The following is a 21707-nucleotide window of genomic DNA, read 5'->3' as shown; positions in this document are numbered from 1 at the left end:
TGGATATTTATCCCCTCCAAATCTCATGTTGAAATATAATTGCCAGTGTTAGAGGTGGGGCCTGGTGGGAGGTGACTGGACCGTGGTGGTGGATCCCTCATGAATGGTTTAGTGCCATCCCCTTGGTGATAAGTGAGTTCTTGTTCAGTTAGTTCATGGGAGATCTGGCTGTTTAAAAGTGTGTGGCACCTACCCCTTCACCCTTCTGCTCCCACTCTTGCAGTGTGAAATGCCTCCTTCTCTTTCTGCCATGATTGTAAGCTTCCTAAGTCCCTCACCAGAAGCAGATGCTGGCACCATGCTTGTACTATCTGCTGAACCGTGAGCCAAACAAACATTATTATTATTATTATTATTATTTATTATTATTATTATTGTTAGAGATGGGGTCTTACTCTCTCACCTAGGCAGGAGCAGTGTGGCATGATTATGGCTAACTGCAGTCTCAAATTCCTGGGCTCAAGCAATCCTCCAGCCTCAGCCTCCCAAGTAGCTGGTATTGTAGGCCTGTGCCACCATGCCCAGCTAATTTTTTTCCTAGAGATGGGGGTCTCCCTTGTTGCTCAGGCTGGTCTTGAACTTGTGACCTCAAGCCATAAACCTCTTTCTTTATAAGTTACCTAAACTCAGATATGTCTTTATAGCAATTCAAGAACAATGTAACACAGAAACCTTCTCTGGACTCAAGGAACAGAGACATCTTGATGAATCAGTGTAATGTTATTCATACTTGCTGTGTAAAACAACTCAGAAAGGACAGTTCCTGGCAGACCTTGAATCAAATAAAGCTGTTGACTAGCTTTGTTCATCCATGAAGTGAAATGAGTCTCATGCTGTGTTGCATATGAGATCAGAAAATGTTGCTATCCTTGACTCACTGCTTGCTGAAAAGTATGCAAAAGTCACTTGCCTGAACTTGCAGAGCAAATCATGGCACTAGAATATAAAAATACAATGAGTGTACTTGATGCTATAGGCAAATATTTTGATAAAACTAATGGATCTATTGAGATACATAATGCATAATTACAGTTTGTCTTTCGAGTTGTAAAGCACATGTTTCATCATTTCAGGGAAGCAGTGATTTAGAGTCGTTAAACACAAGAATTTAGAGTCAGAAAGACTTGTGTCAGTCCTAACTCTCCTACTTACATAGGAGCCATCACCTGTAAGTTCACCAATTTCTGCAAGCAGTGGTTCCTTTACCTTTAAAGTGGGCATTGTCACTTTGTTTAAATTACAACCTAGTGATAATAGGAGCTAGTGTTTTCCAAGTTCTTATTTTATGCTAGACACAGTGCTGAGGACTTTGTGTGCATTTTACCAATAATCTTCACAATAAACCTAGCAAAGTTGCAATTATACTTCTAATTTTCAAATGTAGATGTTGAGTCACATGCCCAGGTTTCACTATTAAAATGTGTAAGCCCTTGATGTGTTGCCTGGTAATGATAAGAGCTCAGAAAAATATTAGCTACTGAAATTGTTTGTTACTATTATTGTTAATATTACTTGTCAGCCTCTACCCTAGAAATCAGAAGTAGAAAAAGTGCCTTTGGAATTAAGCAAATGTGGTTAGCTTGATCTCATACCTGTGAGAATATTATAGGCCCCCATTAAAATGGTAATTATTCTTTTTAAAATGTAATTGTTCTAAAATTTGGGAGATGTCATATATTTAGTTGTTTATGGTAATTTAACATATGAAGGGATAAGTTATCTATGTTTTTCTGATTTGTTCCCTAAATTTTATATCCTTAAAAGAGGAATATTTCAGTACTCACCTAGATTCCAGAGTAAAATAAACACTGTCAAAGTATTGACCTTTAAGATACAGGTTTTAAAGGTCTGAGAAAACACTGAAGATCATTTATTCATTTACTTAGCCATGCAGTTATTAAGCTACTGGTATGTTCTAGGTAGATCAGAGACTATGAAAACATATTACTGGTCATTGGTCTGTTATACAGAAACTCTATTTTAAGACTTACTGTGCTGCTGGCTCCTTTGTAGGTAAGCCCCTTAATAAAAAAGAGAACACACTGTTTATTCTAGAAGTTTCAGAATAGGTAAAAGTAAACTATGATGAAAAGCATGAAGAAATCTTCTGCAGTAGTTAAAATGTCCTGTGTCTGGATATAGGTGTGGGTAACACGCAGGACCTGCTACATAATCGGTAGGCCCATGCAAAATGAAAACATGGGACTGCCTGTTCAAAAGTTACTAAGAATTTCAAAGTGGCAATAGCAAAGCATTAAACCAAGAACAAGGTCCTACTACGCATGGGTCCCTTTGCAACTGCACAGGTCTTACATGCATGAAGCCAGGCATGGTCACGTGGTGGCATTTGTTAAGTCAATGAACTAAATCCTTCAGATCCATATGTAAATTATATCTCAATATTAAAAAGTTAAAATAGAGTAAAATGAAATATAAAATTAAGTGGAAGATTGGGAGTTGAGGTCTAGTTCTCAAGTAAACCATTGGTGCAAATTATTTATTCTTTATCAAACATTAATTGAATGACCCCCGCAGACAGGGATATGTGTCTGAGGTATATATGTATGTTATGTTTATGGTCTAGTCATAGCTCTTACACTCAAGGGGCTTACAATTGGAGGAGGTTTCTCTTTAAGCCCTGGTTTAAAAAATACTTTTGGCCAGCAGTGGTGGCTCACACCTGAAAAAAGGTTGGGCACAGTAGCTCATGCCTGTAATCCCAGCACTTTGGGAGGCCAAGGTGGGAGGATCACCTGAGGTCATGAGTTTGAGACCAGCTTGGCCAACATGGTGAAATGCCATCTCTACTAAAAATACAAAAAATTAGCTGTGTGTTGAGGCACACGCCTGTAATCTCAGCTACTAGGGAGGCTGAGGCAGGAGAATCACTTGAACTGGGGAGGCAGAGGTTGTAGTAAGCTGAGATTGTGCCACTGCATGCCAGCCTGGGTGACAGAGTGAGACTCCATCTCAAAAAAATAAAAATAAAAATAAATAACCCTTTTATTTCTGCTTATATACTTGGTCTGTGCTTTGATCTACTCCTCTTTCTTGCTACTCCTCAGTCAGACCTCAGCCATCCTGATATTACCTTGTTCCTCCACCAAAGCAGCAATTGCTTGGTCAGCGTTTCTGGGTTTTCAGCATCTGGCTGCAGTCCCGTATCCAAGAGATTGGTGTCCTTGTTTTACTCAGTCTCATCTGGCCAGGAGTCTGCTGTTTCCTGCTGTCACCTGGAACCTCATCTCCCTGCTGAGATTTTAAAATCATTTAATACTTCTAATACCACATTAAAACTTAGGTTGCATTTTCAATAATATATTTTATGTCTACAATTCTGTTAAAAGTCAAATATTAAGGATGACGTGGGAAAACCCAGCTTGCTTGTGTTTGTAAGGTATATCTTCTAGTAATGTCATTTGATGAAGAGGAATAACAACACATAGTCTTTATGACAATATACACCATCATAAATGAGATGTGGCTGAAATATGGGTGATAACATCTTCATTTAATTAACACTGGAAGCCAAGATTTCACCACTGTGCAATTCATCCATGTAACCAAAACCCACTTGTACCCCTAAAGCTAGTGAATAATAATAATAATAATAATAATAAATTGAACAAAAGGATAGTGAATTGAGGGTGACAAAGTGTCTACAAGAGGTACGTTTACTGCCAATGGCCATGGAAATGGATGCTGGCAATAACAGAGCGGGGAAGAGACAACCAGGAGTTCAGCCTGCCCTGGTGTCCTATGAATTCTCCATCACAGAGGGACCAACCAGAGGCTGAAGAGACAAACATTTTCTAAAAACAACATATAGAAAGTTTGACTTTTAAGTGGATGCTTGAAGTAAATAACTTTATCTTTTTCTCTAATCCAGAAGTTTAATTGGTTTATGATTTCTTGAGGAGCAAACCAATCATTTGGGGAAAAGTTATTTCATTCTTTTAATTCAACAACTGATTGTGCCCATGTATATATGTATATACACATAACCAAAGTTATTCGCCAGTTCTCAGTTACCTACAAGACAGCAGCCTTATTTTGAAATATACTACCTAATTTTCCATTTCCTCTTTCTGGACTCTCTTTTTCTATGAATACATTTTTACTAACTTTATGATATGTGGCCTTCAAGAAGATCATGGGCCCATTATTGAATTTGAACTAAGACAGTCAGCAAGTGTGAAAGTATTTGTTCAAAATGGATTCTTCCTCCATCATAGGCACTGTTTACATCAATTATCTATTTATCTTTTTTATATTCCTGTGCATATTGAACAATTCTTTCAAAAATACTCACATGATACTGTGTGAAAATAAAGTATTTATGGGATTACATACATATTCCACAGAAAGGGCAAAACATGATTCTGGAAATTATAATCTTGATTTCTTTCATTTTGTGTCATTTAGCTTCCCAGTCAAACTTTAGATTTTCAAAGAATTAGGTGGTGTCTTTTTAGCACTGTTTTTTTCCATAACAATGCTTACTGTCAAATGCCAAAAGTGCCTGAGGCAGTACTGAATTCAATACATTCTCATTAACTGAAGGACTAAGTCTGGAATTGATATTTTACAGGAACTGAGAAATTAAATTCATTTTGAGGTTTACAAGGTAAATGTTTTAAGATTAATAAATGCTAATTTTGCTTAAATTTTTTGAAAGCACACAGAAAAGTTAATTGAGATAATTGATTATTTCCACCCCTCTTAAGTATAGAGAAAATTCCAACTCTTATTGAATAAACTATAAGCTATTGTGCTTTTTTTCACTCTCAGAAGAATTTGAGTTAGATAGATCAGGAGATATTTGTGAGCACCTAAGTCTAAATGGTGAATTTCTGTTCACCTTCCAATACCTTGCATAGTACAGTATACTTTATAAATGATTGATAAATATCACCTGCCTGATGGGCCACCCTGTTGTTACTGTTCCTAATAATTGTTTGTTCTGTGAATATGGTTTCTTTGCAATTACTCTGCTGGCAAAGATAAACCATGAATGTTTAAAAGCCTTGTTTCAGAAATGGCTTTGTGATTTGGGATTGTTTAAAATAAAATTACTCCTTTTTAAATACAATACAAATATCTATAGGCCTCACTAGTTTGTAACAGTGTCCATCAGTTGAATCCAAATTTCACTGGCTAAAGTTTTGTACTATATTATCAGGCATTCCAGCCCTACAAAGTTCTACCCAGATATATCTGAGATTCTTCAGGGATATTTTCCATGTACCCCTAAATGAGTCCTGCTTTTTGCTGCTGCCTCCGTTGTCACTGCTGGAGGCCTGCTATGGCTAGTCTCAGCAACAGAGACACACAACCCATTGATTTAGGATTCAGTAGCACCACTGTCCTTGCTTCTACTCCCAGGTCGAGGGATCTTCAGTCACTGATACCATCTAACTGAAGGTACACATTTACTGCTGTGGATGCTAGGCAGGGCTATAACCGTTACCTCTACTGAACAGGACCCACTGCCAGAGAAGGCAGCCAGCCTGATGGTTCAGGTCATCAGTGCTCTCATCCTACCCAATTCTTCTGCTACAAAGTGGGCATGGGAATGGCATTCCTCCTGTAGAATATGTTTGGTTATGGAGATTCTTTAGCAAGGTAACTTAGACTCCTAGGCGTTAAGTAGTGGGATAGCTCCTTTAGTTAGCAAAAATGGCCCCTTTCTCTTTCTGGTTCGTCTAAACCAACCCAGAGGCTAGGTGGGAGAGATTACAGTATTAGTTGTGTATCTGAAACTACGTTTCCTTTCCAACTCTGTGTAAATTCTCCTCAACCTTCCTATATTTTTTCCTTGAGAATAAATCTCTCTCAAGCCCCTGCTGACTCTACTTGGAATTTGACTTCTATTAGTCAGTCTTTCCTGTGTCCTCAGTTTGCCAGATACATTTACATTTGATCACACTTCACACTTCAGAAGTTCCCTGGCATCTGTGTAAATCAATTACATATTGTGGGGGAGGGAAGTGTTTTGCAAAGGTGTCACATAACTAAACAATTCTACTCATAATTATGCACTACTGGGTTGACCTTTAGATGTGGAAAGATGTGAAAATGTGAGTGCATGTACTCTTTGATTCTTAGAATTTCTGGGTGTACAGAGGTAACTGAAAAGTTCCCTCACATGATCCTGATACAATTTTCTGTGATGATAGATAGAATGGAAGTGAAGGGGAAGGGTGGTACCTCTTGCCGCATGCACACTGTGCCGAAAAAGCACTATCACTAAAAGAATGTCTTATAAATCTCAAGTTGCAAAATAATGTCCCTGATTTAATTGTTCTTGGAGATTAAAGTAGGTTCAGCAGTATTCTCAGAATAGATATGAGGAATTTGAAGAGTAAGAGGCTGGGAAACTCTGCTGATGGTTTCTCTAGGGTTTTAGTTTATCCTGGTTTTATTATGCTCTCTATTCCAGCTCCTCTAAACATCATGGTTTAATTAAATTATATACTTTCTGAGATAATGTCTCAGGTGGGCTTTTATACTTTTCTCATTCTATAGTTTGGCATGATGACTTTTTTACCTCATTAAAAAAACATTTTTTTCTCATTTTACACAAAATAGTTGTAGCTATGTAGTCAAGTTTTATCTTAGCTCTATTGGTCAGCGAAAAATACCAGAATCAGCTCATAAGAGAAGAAGAGGCCAGAAGAGGCCACAGGAGATTGGGCTGTGACCTTCTGGAAGCATAAACATTCTTTAGAATATGCTGATAATGGACACATCTGGTGCTTGACTCTGTAGCAAAGCAAAACAAATTTGGATTTGTTAGTATCATATGGTAATTTACAAGGTCAATAACAGGTGAGGTGAAATCACAGAATTAGAGAAACTTAGAGCTGAAAGATCTTCTAAATCAGTGACTTTCCAACTGTGTTGGCAAAATCTACAATAAGAAATACATTTTCATGACTCAGTATCTACATAGGTATATCTAGAACAAAAATATACACAAAATACATACAAAATAAAAATTTATAGTTATTATAAACAAGAATGTTCTCGTTCTCTATTTGATTCTTGAATCACTATATTAATTTCATATTCCACATAGGTTTGTAAATAAAAATTAGAAATATTATTGTATATCAACTTGACCAGCCTCTCATTTTATAGAGTAATTGGATACCCCTAGCAATTAAGTGAATTTTACAACCTCTATGGCGAGTCAGGTCTGTAAAACCCAGATCTTCTGGTTCTTCTGGCAATGGTCTCTCCTCGACACCGGTGTATAATCAGTGTTCTAGGGCGTTAGTTTTTAATGTTTCTGTTGGACAATATACTTTATAAGGATTCTAATTTTAATTATATAGTAGTTTTAAAATTAATGGATATTGAATTTTTATTATTTAGATAACGATACATGCAAAATCTTTGGTTGTCATTCATATTTGATATCCAGGTAAACAGGGACCAGGCAAAATCTCAATGTGGGGAATGAAAATAGGAACTACCACTAAGAACTAAAATTTTGAGTTTCTCATCCTCCACGGCAGTCAGATTTTCTTGATTCTCAGTCAGGCCATTCCACAATGAGTCAAGGCCCTGCATGACCTCTAGAAGAATTAACTAGGAAATAGCTTTTACGTGAGTAGCAAAAGGCTTCCTGCTGGAAAGGGGCTTTGAGTATTCTTTACTCCCAACTGGTCTCTTATTAGGAGTAAATGCCAATCAGATAACCTTTCTTGTTTAAATGCTACTCTGACATTCTCCCTGCCCTCAATGCGTCAATTGTCTAGTATGTAGCATATATTTCAAATTGCTTTCCCAGTGATGAGTATTGAGTTGTAATGAACTCATGTGGTCCCATTTCAACCCAGTAGCACACACTACAGAACCAACGATTGACCAGTTGTTCTGCAAAGTATTGTCATCAGACCATCTGCATCAGACACTTGGTATACATATTAGAAATTCAGAATCCTGAGCCCTGCTACAGATAAACCAAACTGGACTCTCAGAGATAAGTCTGGGAATTCACATTATTTACAAGCTTTTCTTTTGTGCCTACTAACTGATGTTGTAAGTTCCATGTGGGCAGGTGCCATATCTGTTTTACTCATTGCTATGATTTGAAGGTACATGTATACCTTGTTTTATTGCACTTCACTTTGTTGCACTTCACAGATGTTGCATTGTTTTCTTTGCTTTTCTTTTCTTTTTCTTTTTTTTTTTTGTACAAACTGAAGGTTTGTAGCAACCCTGCATCAAGCAAGTCTTTTGGCGCTATTTTTTCATTTCATCAGCATGTGCTTACTTTGTGTCTCTGTGTCAGATGATCGTTAATATTGTTAGCAATAAAGTATTTTAAAATTAAGATATGTACATTGCTTTTTAGAAATAATGCTATTGCACACTTAATAGACTACAGTATAGTAAAAACTAACTTTTACATGCACCGGGAAATAAAAAAATTTTTGAGACTTATTTTATTGTCACATTCTCTTTATTGAGAATGAAGAAGCAGTCTGAACTGAACCTGCCATATCTCCAGTGCATGTCTGTATCTTCTCCAAAATTCAGGTGTTGCAACTTAAAGTCCAATGTGATTGTATTAAGAGGTAGAGCCTTTAAGGGGTGATTAAGTTATGAGGGTTCCTTCCCTTGAAACCAAGATGAAGGCCCTTATAAAAGGCTTTGCACAGTGTTGGGTTAGCTTGCCCTTTTGTTTCCCACCAAGTGAAGACACGGCATTCTGTCCCTCCAGAGGATGCAGCAATAAAGCACCATAATGGAAGCGGAGAGTGGCCCTCTTCAGACAACCAAACCCGCTAGCACCCTGATTGTGGACTTCTCAGCCTCCAGAACTGTGAGAAAATAAATCTCTGTTCTTAATAAATTATCCAATTTCAGGTATTTTGTTAGAGCAGCATAGACTAAGATACTCATTACCTCATCTCTAGTGACTAGCACACAGTAGATACTTAAGAATAATTTGTTGACCAAACACTCCACCTCCTACTTAATTATCTTTAATGTCTGAGGCAATTGATCAACCAACACTTCTGAAAAACTTAGAATGTATGGGATCTGTCCTTCAATCTTAAGAGAGTCATTTAATACCTCTATGCCTAGATTTGCCTATCTGATAAAATGGAGAAGATACTACTACCTAACCCATCTTTGATTATGAGACTGAAAGAGTTAATACATACAAAATGCTTAGAACAATGCCAAACAGTAAGAGCCTCAGTAAGCCATGTAGTTTTTGGTATGTGCCAGACACATTCTTGGATGTTATCTGTTCTATTACCCTATTAGATTACTTTCATAGTTGAGAAAACTAGGTTAGTGACATTTTTAGTGACTTGTCCAAGTCACCAGTACTTGTAAATGTGAGGCTGGATTCAAACCAGGTATGTGAGGATGTGAGGCTGGATTCAAACCCAGGTATCAGAGGAGCAAGCAGCCCAGTGCCTTTTACAAGACATCACTGCTGTCTCTCTCCCTTTCTCTCTAGTTCCCTTGCTACGTTGTTTGTATGAAAAGAATTTTGTTGTTTCCTAAACATTGACAGAATGTTATCAGGACTTGTCTTCCTATAGAACATAGGCCTACCTGTACCATTTATGAATTGCTATCTGATCATCACTGCCATGGTATGCAATGAAAGAAAGAAAATTCATACTCATTCCTTTAAATCAGAGTTTCTCCAATTGCAACAATATTGACATTTTGGGCTGGATAATTTTGTCATGGGGGCTGTCGTGTGCATGGCAGGACGTTTAACAGCATTCTTGCCCTCTGCTCACTGGATGCTATTAGCACCACCTGGCCTGTGTGACAACCAGACATGTCTCCAAATATTGCCAAATGTCTCTTGGGAAACAAAATCAGCCATGATTGAAATCCTGCTTTCACCAGTTCTACCTCATTCTGTCTCCCCCTTTTCAATCACCTCTACTTTGCTGTCTACTGTTGCCTCTTCTCTAGCTTCCCATTCAATCCCAGCACAGACAGAGGCTGTCCCTTTCAAAACAGATTTCTTCCTGGTGTCTGAATTGTACCACTAGAAGTTAAAGCATAGTTTTGAAAAGCCTGAAAACATGCAAATCTCTGGAAGAAATTACATGTAATCAATTATTATAATGATTTAATCTTATTGAATCACTTTTCTATGGAAAGTAGATGATCTGATAAACATGGGACATGATCATTTATATATATTTTTTTCCAACAGCACTTACTGCAATGTTTTATATATAGTACATACTTAAAAATAGTTATTGAATTAATGAATAGATTAATAAGTGGGTAGTTTAAAGAATTATAAGTGAAGACACTAAGAATAAACTGTTTTCAAAAAGAAGTGAAGGAAAGCATTGTTAAAAATAATTTTACTTTTTTAAACAAAAGACGACATCTGGATATGTTCAAATGAGTTAAAAATATATAAACCAGTAGAGAGGAAGATACTATAGATACAGAAAACAGTGATGTACTTGAAGGAGTCAGGTCCCAGAGAAAATATCAGAGTTGGATAAAGTTCCCAATCAGAAGAGTTACCTTTGCAAAGTTGTATTTTCGGTCCTTTTCCTCTTTTAGAACAAAAATTATCTGCATTTTGCAAATAAATGCAGATTCCAGAAGAAATGTCATGCATACCTTTCTCTATTTTATTTATGTATTTTAAGCTTGGAATGGCTTAAGTTTATTTATCCTCTTACACATGCCACTTGTAATTAAGGACTATTCAGCATCAGCCATCAACACCTACTATTTGTCTTAGATTTTTACCTGCAACTATTTTCAAAGGTTCTATTTGTAAATTACAGATTTCCCTTTAGAAAGGATACAACCTTAATTTGCAAAAATAGATTATGTGTAGTCTATAAAGCAAAATTCACTGGCTTGTGAATTTATGTTTTAGTTTTTAAATTCTGTTCATGAAAGTAAGTATATGTGGAATGGCTCCTGGTTTCTGTATTAGATGATGACATGTTGCATTGCAAACAAAAAAAAATAGCCCTTTGTTGGGTGGAAATCTGAAAATTTTGAAAGCTATTTATGCATTTGTCTGAGATCAGCTAAATTTAATCTGTTTGACAAGTTACAAATGACTTGTTTAATAGATCAACTGTATGAGATGAAATGCAAATTAGAAAATTATGAGTGCAGGGGTAAATCTTCTGTTCTTTGCCAATAAAAAAAAAATGGCTAAGCAGATTTTGATTTATACTTGCTGGACCAATTCAGGATGAGATTAATAATGCTAACAGCAAAAAAGGATAATCCTTTTTTGTTGCTGTTGTTTTTTAATTGACAAGGCATTGCTAGGGTGCAAGTGTAGCTTGAAAGTGGGTGCTGGGATGGTAGAAAAGGGAACCATTATTTTCCTACAGCTGCAGGATTGAAAGGGCTACAAAATATTAGTTTAGTGGCAAGGTGCAAACTGAATTGGAAGTGGCTACAGTGGCTGTGTCCACTCTTTTATGGAAGTACCTCAAGAATGCCACTCTGAAGTCTACTGCTGGCTACTTCCACCAATCCAGTCACATCTAATGGCTAGTTATTTGATCTGCAATGCATGGCTAATAATAGAATCTAATTTGTGGAATTTCTGCGAGTGTGACATAAGGTAACCCATGTAAAGACACAGTGCCTTAGAATAAGCACTTAGTAAATGTTAACTGTCATTATTTTTTCTTTTGATGATTAAAAGTAGAAAACAAGAAAAGTACAACCCATGCAATGGAAGGAAACTCAGAAATTATTTTTGGCTCTAATTTTATTTCAGAAAACCTGTCTTGATCAATCTCTGAGATTTAAAAATCAGCAAACAAATAAACAAAAAAATGAGTAGCAGCAACAACAGTGATTTAAAAGCTGAACGCTGAGACAGGGTACACCCCAACCACCTGCAAGCCAAGCTCTCTAATTGTAGGGGAATTTGTCTGCTGCAGGACTTCCTGTACTCCCAAAATGTATGTTCTAGGTTTGTCACTAGCTCTGAATCTCATTTATACCATGATTCCATTCCTTATACTTCAGAGCACTCTAGACAGGAATGGTCCTGTGACTAGAAGATGACATGGACAATTGTCTCTGGGACTAGACACAGCAACATGTGGGAGTGGTGAGAGAAGAGGAGGCACTAGGGGTGCATTCTGGGTGACTTATTATTTGATTTTTATTAGGAGCAGGAGCAGAAATATACTGGACTTGCATTATGTTCAAAGCTGAGCAACATCACACTTATTTGTCAATAAATAGGTGTTGTCATTAGAATAATGGAAGAAAGCCACCATTCAGGGGCTGACAATTCTGTTAGCCATTGTGGGCAAAGACCGAGCTGTGTTTCCAGAATTCTACCTTCTGGTTCTGAGTCCAGGCACAAGCCGGGTGATATTGGGAAATTCACAATCTCTCTGGACCTCAGCTGCCTCATCTGTAAAATAAATGCTTCTGACTAGATGGTCACTAAGATTCCTTTAAAGCCATAATCTGATTATTTGAATGAAAATAATCAGTACACAGGCACATGTAGAGGTAGAGTAGAAATGGGAAAAAGAAAGAAAATGTGAGTATCTAAAAATAATGGAGGGTATGGAGATGACAGAGAGAAAAACAGAAAGCAAGCAAAGGCAGGAACAGATCAGCAACAGGAAAGAATATAAGATAAAACAGGCAAATGGTGGAAAGAGATGTGGTAAACAAGCACTATAGCTATTTTGTTGGTCAATAGAAGAATTGATTTAAGAAAAATCAAGATTCTTGTACCACAAAATATCTTTCTTTAAAGGCTGCACAAATCTGTTAGCAAACCAGATGCTTGCTGTTAGAGGACAAGTTAAGAAATTGAGAGAATTTCAGTAGGAAATGTGGACACCGAGGAACAGAGGGAGGTTTAGGGTAGAGGGAGTGATGCCAAAGAAATGGGCAAAGAAATTAATAGTGAGGGATGAGGCATTCCTCCTCTCCTGCACAGCTTGGCTTATCGAAGGCTCTGTAGGTCCAGGGGCCCTTCTGTGTCAAATGTTTCCTACCTCTGCTATACGCAGTTCCTGCTACACAGATGCTTCTTGACTTATGAGGGGGTTATGACTCAGCAAGCCTATCATAAGGTGAAAATATCATCAAGTCAAAAATGCATTTAATACATCTAACCTACTAAACATCATAGCTGAGCCTACTTTAAACATGCTCAAAACACTTACATTAGTCTGCCATTGGGCAAATCATCTAAGAGAAAGTCTATTTTATAATAAAGTGTCAAATATATCATGTAATTTATTGAATACTGTACTTGAAGTAAAAAACAGAATGGGTGTATCGTACTCACCATTACTGTGCACAGCTGAAGGTACTATCATAAAGTCAAACAAATGTTAAGTTGAACCATCATAAGTCGGGGACTGTCTGTATCTACACGTGATGAAAAAAATGGAGGTTCTTTTCTCTGATATTTTTGACTCTGTGAATATAGCAAGTCTTCAAAATTTTGTTTATCCTAGTGGAGATCGGGATTCCTAGAAATCACTATCCAGGCATGCCATATTCAGATTTCAACTACAGTCTGCCTCAGCTGCTTTTAACTCAGGATTCTCAGGAAGAAAATGAAAGACACATATTTTGTATTTATGTCTGGATGTGCATCATAATGGATAAATCTGTTAATTAAGGGACTTTCAGTGAGGCAGGGTTTTATGGTTCCAAAAAAACTCTATGGAATATCCCGGCGGAAGTCTCTACATTATGCAACAACAGGAACTACAAAGAAACAAAGACAGTACCAAGTCCTCAGAAGGAATAAGACCAGTACTATTGAGCCAACGTTTATACAATATCAGAAATGATTGCTGAAAACCTTGCCTTCCTGTGAGGCGCAGGTGTCCGTGTTCCTGGACAGTTGCTGATGCTCATCATTCAAATGTACGAATTACAAACACCCTAACTTCTAGAATCTTAAGCAGTTTCTAGCATTTTTCATTTTTATTTTTATTTTTCTAATATATTCTAATACATTAGTTTTCATTAATCTATCGTGAAAATGTAGTCTTGCTTCAAATGGCATGCGTTAGAGAACTGGTCCACGTGTGAAGACCTGCAATGAGAATGACTATTCAGACATGGTTCAAGGTTACTTTCACATTCAATAACCACTAAACTGGACAACTGGTTAGGCAAAGGTTATCTAGCAGAGAAGATTACCAACGAGTGAACAGAATGCTCTGATACCTTCTACCTCCTCACAAAAGAGTATCCAGATTTCAGTGGTCAGTGCTGCTTGAATTAACGAGAGGTTTTCATTAGAAGGACTTCAGAACCTGGTTTTTAACACAGCACCATATCAGTACCCAAGGTCCTATCTGTACCATCTAAGCCTTAGATGCTTTGCTGTGCTACTGCTTCTATGTCTGTGATCTCTTTTTACTGATCACTTGTCAAAGTAAATTTCACCATGGTCTACTGTATGGTAATAGGCCTTAAAGATAGTTTTGTGAATTTCTGTAATATGTAATGTTGGCTGACTGGATGATATCTTAATGGTCCAGCTGACAAAGATGATTGCTTTTATCAACTCAATAGAAACTCTTATAAAAGTCAAAGTTATAATTTTATATTATTTGTCAATCACCTGAAAGATAATTAAGACATATTCCCTTTGAATTATATACCTCATTATAAAGATAGAAATGACTAGCAGGCACAAATCCATGTTTGTAGATGCCACCTATTGTCAAAGTTCCTAGAAATTGGGGCATCAAGGCAGGAAATTCACCTCTACTCCCAAGTACTCTAGAAGATGTCATAGCCACACCTACCAACAAACTATTCTGATAAATTATATTATTGTTCCCCAACTTCACTCTCACCCTGTACTTGGCAATACATTTACAGCCTTTGTATTACTTCCCAGTAGAGTAGGTGGGGTATACATCCTGCCCCACTGACTTCAGATTTGGTGATGAGCCTTAGTTTGGCTTATGAAATGTTAGCAGATGTCACATGAACTGAGGTTCCAAATGTGTGAGCATGGTTAGGTGTGGTTTCTTGTCCTTCTGCCATCTAGATGATAAGACTGTGCTTTTGGGAGCCACTAGATCCAAGACTAGAGGCATGCAGAGCTGACCTGAACCTGAACTTGACCCACAGCCTGAGGTAGACCTATCCTGGCCAACCTGCATACCACTGCCCTCCCCCCGCCCCCGAGAGAGAAATAAACGTCTGTTGTTGTGAGCTACTGAGATTTGAGGATTGTGTATTAGATGGCATTATCATACCAGAACTTTGGCCAGTATATCAGAACAACATTTTCTTTTCTAAATTCAGTTTTCAATGAGGTTTATAAGTTCTTCAATCCTTCTAATGAATGGACATATCTAAAGAGATGTGGGGAGGTTACCTCTGCCACATGTCAATAAACATCAAGGCTTTCTATTACTTTTGCACCAGCCTAATAAAATGAGCTTTAGAAAGAAAGCAGAAAACCTATTTGGTTTGCTCCTTCTTTTCCCTCACACACACAATTTTTTTTAATGGCATACTCGGTCCCAAGGTAAGACCTGACATATTGATTTGGAAATACAGTTGGATACTGCCGCTTTAGACACCTAAGTACTAAGAATGCAGAAATGTGGAGTAATAGTTTAAATCCCTCTTCAGGGTGTAAAAAGGACAATTTGGAGAGTTTCATGCAATTTCTCATCCTGGAATATCTTGTTGTTTCTGTGTTGTCTGCATCTCTCCAGCAGACATTTCTTACAACCTTTTTCTTTTTTTTTTTTTTTCAGACAGAGTCTCACTCTGTCTCCAGGCAAGAGTGCAGTGGCGCCATCTCAGCTCACTGAAAGCTCCATATCCCGAGTTCAAGTGATTCTCCTGCCTCAGCCTCCTGAGTAGCTGGGAATACAGGCACGCCCAGCTAATTTTTGTATTTTTAGTAGAGACGGGGTTTCACCACGTTTGTCAGGATGGTCTTGATCTCTTGACTTCGTGATCCGCCCGCCTCGGCCTCCCAAAGTGCTGGGATTACCCGTGTGAGCCACCGCGCCCGACCGTTGCAATAATTTTAACTATGGACATTGACAATTCCTGCCACTGGCTGGCTCAGCTCAATCCAGGTCTTGGAACAGCCCTGGCAAATACAGGCAGTAGGTTAACTACCCCCTACCTATGCCAGAAGATGGAGCTATAGAGTTAGCCATGTTTCAATCAGTCAATCAGTTTATGCTTCTTGCCACAACGCTGTCTTCCCATAAGCACCTTTCCAGCTGGCCTAACTCAGCTGATCCAGTGATTAAACTGTGTGTGTGGCTGAGCCTTCTGGTTTCTATATAGGATTTGACTACTTACCTACCCTGACACTGATCAGTTTCACTGGAACTCTGCTATCCTCCCTTACTTTTCACATCCTCTCCCCTCAGGGAACCAGATTCTTCTTCATACCTACAGATAGATACGGTTCACTCTGTATAAATTTAGCATCCCAGAAAGGACCCCATCCACCTGACTCTCGGCATCATCCCAAGATTGTGCGCGTGCATACACTGAGGTTCCTTGCATTTCAGAGCGGATCTCATCACACCTACAGTGAGTCTGTTGGCCACACATTTGGATATCCTACACTGTCCTATAAGGGAATCAGTCATATTGTATTAGGACCCACCCTCATGACCCTATCTTAACATAATTACTTCTTTAAAGACTTTATCTCCAAATACAGCCACATTCTGAGATACTAGGGGTTAGGGCCTTAATACATGAATTTTAGGAGGGCAAAATTCAGCCCCCTAACATTCAATTTTTCTAAATCAAAATAATTTTTAGTTTTAGAATTTGACTGAATCAGATTTATTTTGAAGCATTTTAGTTGAACTTCAAATACTGGTCATGGGACATGCGATGCTGAGAAAGGAAAGGGACCCTAATAGTCTATATTTCCAGTGATGGATGTCATCTCTTGCTTACTTATTTTGAAGAATTTGCAGGAATGTTTCAATTGGATTCTCATTTCATAGCAATAAGTAGGTGAAAATCATCTAGTAAGTAGTAAACCATGTGTAGTATTTCTTGCTAGGTAATTCAGAAATGGATGAAAAGGAAAGAGTGTGGTGATAAATGAAGTGTGACTGAACACAGGTCTCTTAGCAACAGCATTATTTAAGAGGGAATCAATCAAAAATTGGCGCTCTCTTCAGTCTTCTGACTGATCTCCAGATTATGAATGTGAGTCTTCAGGCCATGAATTCCCTTCTTAAATACCTCACCCTCTAACCTATACATTTATTCCATCGACATCTATTTCTCCGTACTTTCTTAAAATCTCAATCTTTAATATTTTCTTACATGCCTTGCTTTCTTATTCCCTTTTCCAAATTCTAAGACTTTTTCTCTTCCTTAACTCCCCTTATCTATTTTTATACATGATTTATACAATAGACTTTGCTGCATTAAAAATCTTCTCAACGTTCAGTGACCTAAACCAAAATCATTCATTTAGGTCATGAATCTGTGGGTGGAGGTGAATTTAGGCTGGGTTCAGTCGAGCAGTTCTTCTGGTCTCAGATGGGTTCACTCACAAACATCTGGTGGTTGGGTAGGGAAACTACATCCTTATCCCTTTTGCCTCAACTCATTACCATCTGGCCTAGGTTCCACCCTCCACCAATTTCACAGAAACAGATCCTACTAAGAATGCAATGACCTGCTTAATTGCTAAAACCAATGGAGTATTTTCAGATCTAATTTTGTTTGACTGTGCATGAACATTTGAAAATAATGATGGCCACTATCTTCTTGACTTACTTTTTCCATCTTGACTTCCAAGAGTTATTTTCTTCTCTAATTTTATCTTTTTAGTTTCCCCTCACTTATTCTATCTTTTCTCATCTCTTAAATTCTACTACTTGCCAGGGTACCATGCTCAGAATTTGTCTCAATCTATCCTGTCTCCCCAAGCAGTTGTATTTATTCCCATGGTGCCAATTGCCTGCTCTATTTCAGAAGCAGAGAGTTGAGAGTACAAAGCATAATGGAGGTTCTGTCATGAGGACTGATGGAAACACCATGCCTAAGATAGTTTACAGAACCATATTTTAAAAGGAAGGCAAGATGGAGAAGCTGAGGGAGGAAGTATGAAGGGGTCACTCTGAGAAAGAAAACCAAATGCAGATCTTGAACAAATGAGAATAGTGCATAGGATGAGAGAGGTCGGGATGAGAAGAGAGAGAATAGGCAAGCAGAGAAATGAGAGGGAGTGGAGACTCTAGCATGTGTGTGAATGACAGGGACAGGCATTGTTGCATATGGCGGGCACTTACAGAGTTGTTCTCTAGTGCAAGAAGGGTCAGTTTCACTTAAAAGGCAAGATATTTATTTGTGTAGAACAGAGTTATCAAGCATTAACTATAGTCCAGTATCTGTTCTAGACACTTGGCATATGGCAGTAAAAAAGAGAAAAACAAACTCTGTGTTATTATATAGCTTACAATGGCTAGGAGGATGAGGACAGACCATAAACAACATGATGAAAAAGTGAAAATATGTTAAAGATAACTACTATGGAAAAAAATAGTAAGAAAAAAATAGTAAAGGAAATCAAGATTACAAGAATGTGTTAAAATTTAAAGGATGATCAGTATTGCCTTATTAAGAAGGCAATATTTTAACAGAGTGATATGAAACACAGGACAGAGGGAAGAAGCAGTACAAATGTGTTAAGCCTAAGGGCCTTAAGAGTTTAGAAGATAAGGCCGGGTGCAGTGGCTCACACCTGTAATCCCAGCACTTTGGGAGGCTGAGACGGGTGGATCAGGAGTTCAAGATCAGCCTGATCAACATGGTGAAACCCTGTCTCTACTAAAAATACAAAAAATTAGCCGGGCGTGGTGGTGCGTGCCTAATCCCAGCTACTCAGGAGGCTGAGTAGGAGGCTGACGCAGGAGAATTTCTTGGACCCGGGAGGCAGAGGTTGCAGTGGGCCGAGATCACGCCACTGCACTCCAGTCTGGGTGACAGTGCAAGACTCCGTCTCAAAAAAAAAAAAAAAAAAAAAAAAGAGTTTAGAAGACAAAACTGCAGACAGTATCACAGGAGCCAGAGCTCCCATGCATAGCACAGGAAAGCGTCTGAAACCCCCCATGTACTCCAAAAAGATACAAAGTAAGCTGACAGTGGGCAGGTGTACCAGAGGAGAGCTTGAGGTTGGAAACAAGAGACCACAGCAGTGCACACAAATCAGCCTGAGGCCTGGGCAAAGCTAGGGATGCAAAGGCAGAGAGAATAGACTGTGACTACTGGTGCAGGTGAAGGCAAAGGCCAGCCAGCGCCCAGACAAAACCCTCCTTCACAGGGCCAGGATGACATGTAAGCCCTTTAGTAACTCATATTACCTTGAGGCAGTAAAGGGGTGGTGGACTGAATTTAATTATTCACCCCAGGAGACCAAAGTTTAAATGAAAGGGAAACAGTTATCTCAAATTGGAAACATTATGTTGGTTTGCATTTCCATTCCTGAACAGAAATAGCTCATAATCCACCTTAAATTTATTTTTAGACACATGAAAAATATACTTGACATGTGAATAGTGTATAGATAAAGAGAGGGGAAACCAAGGGCTAATTGAAAAAAAAAAAGTTATTTCAACTTTGAATGATTGAAGGCTACACATCAGCTTGTTAAAAATATAATATTCCTTCATCCATCTGCTATTTATTGAATATTTATTGGGTACCTCCAACATATAAACACTCTTAGATTCTAAGTGAATTGTGAAGCTTTGGAAGACCCTGTCTTCAAGGGGCCTATAATGTATATTATAAAAATTTTTGTTATTGGCAACCTATTAAATGGTCTTTGAAAATTTGAAGAAGGGCAGAGATAGATTTGAAGGTGAAAATTATTATTACTATTTTTGAACAGCTTTAGGCTTACAGAAAAAATTGAGTAAAAATTACAATTCCCATAACCCCCCTTAACAAACCCCCCATGTCTCCATTAGTAACATCTTGTATTGGCGCAGTACAGTTTTTAAAACTGATCAGCCAATATTAATACATTATGATGAATTAAAGCCAAAAGGTTTGGGTTTGGACAAATTTATAATGACTCATTATCCAGTATTACTGTATAATAGAGAGTAGTATAGCTGCCCTAAAAATCCTCTGTTCTCTACCTATTTACCCTTCCTTTCCCCTAACGCCTGGCAACTGCTGATCTCTTTACTGTCTTTACCTTTTTCAAAATGTCATATAGTTGGAATCACACAGTATGTAGCCTTTCTTTTCAGATTGGCTTTTTTCACTGAGCAATATGCCTTTAGGATTGCTTCATGGCTTTTTGTGACCTGATATCTCACTTCTTCTTATTCCTGAATAATATTCTAATATATGTATGTACCACAGTCTGTTTATCCATCAACCTGTTGAAAGACATATTGATTGATTTGACAATTATTTTTTAACTTAGTCTTTCTTCTGCTCTATAGCTGAATCTTACTGTTTTCTCATTTAAATTTGTTCATCCCATGTTCTAATTGGAAAATCACTGATATAATATTATATTAAAACTCATTTGATTGCAAGTGACAGAAACCCAAATTGAATTAATTTAAGCAAATTGCTTAATTTACTCCAAGGGTGCATGGAGTCTGAAGGCAGGAACAAGTCCCAGCCTTGGGAATAAGTGAAATTTACTCAGACATCGCATCTTGATTATGACAGTAGATTGCATATGTGTAGCTATTAATCATTTATCTACATATACAGTATAATGTATATATACACAAATGTATATAACAGATTCTTTTCAGATTGTCTTTTTTAACAATCTACTGCTTTAGGCAATGGGGAACAAAAAAACTGGTCTGATTTTCTCTTTTGGTACCAAATCCAGATTCCTTTGAAGACCCCCATAGACCCAGTCCTGGTGCCCTCCCTGGGCCAATGAACCATGCCATTGAAGCAGCATCAAGAGAAGATCACAGCCTGAGGCTGTGACCATGCAGGAGGGTTGGACGAGGTTGAGTGAATGGTACATGGTATGTGGTCAGAAGAAAATAATGCATCAAAACAACTATGAAGTTTTGTAAAGCAGAATTCATATTTTAAACATAAATTGACTAGAACTAAACAAAATAACAATATGGGAAAAGAACAAAGATACAAATAGCAAAGCATTTTAAGGATTGCTTTATTTTTTGCTTTTCTAGATTTTACAAAATTTTGTTGCTATTTATTTTCATCAGGAAATAATATATTATAATTAGATTCATTCTTAGGCATTAGAATTGTTTCTATTGCAGAAAGTAACTTTACTCAATGCATTTTTGAGATCAATAATTCAGAGCACCATGCTTGCTCTTTTTTTTAGCTTGCTACTGAAAACAGAAGGGTAATTAAGACAATCTATTTTCTCTGAACAAATTTAACTCCCTCCAGTATAAACACCTGCCTTGGTTTTCTTGCACTTAGTTTATGAACTTGTCATTACAGTCATTTTGGGATGAATGAAGCACAATAACAATAACTTGCTCATATGGCATCACAATTGATGAATAGCATTCGCTGGCTGATTGATTTAGCAGTTATGGGTAGAAGTATCAAAGAAAAAGAGTACAAATATGTTGTGGTTTTGTGTTTCAATACTGAATGTAATTAGACAGGAAGCAATGATGTAACAGTAACTAGTCATTTGCCATTATTCATCTATCAATTCAACCAGCATTTGCAGAGTGTTC

This window comes from Macaca nemestrina, chromosome 3 (genome assembly GCF_043159975.1).
Source record: "Macaca nemestrina isolate mMacNem1 chromosome 3, mMacNem.hap1, whole genome shotgun sequence".
Lineage (NCBI taxonomy): Eukaryota > Metazoa > Chordata > Mammalia > Primates > Cercopithecidae > Macaca > Macaca nemestrina.
Note: the sequence above shows the minus strand (reverse complement) of the source record.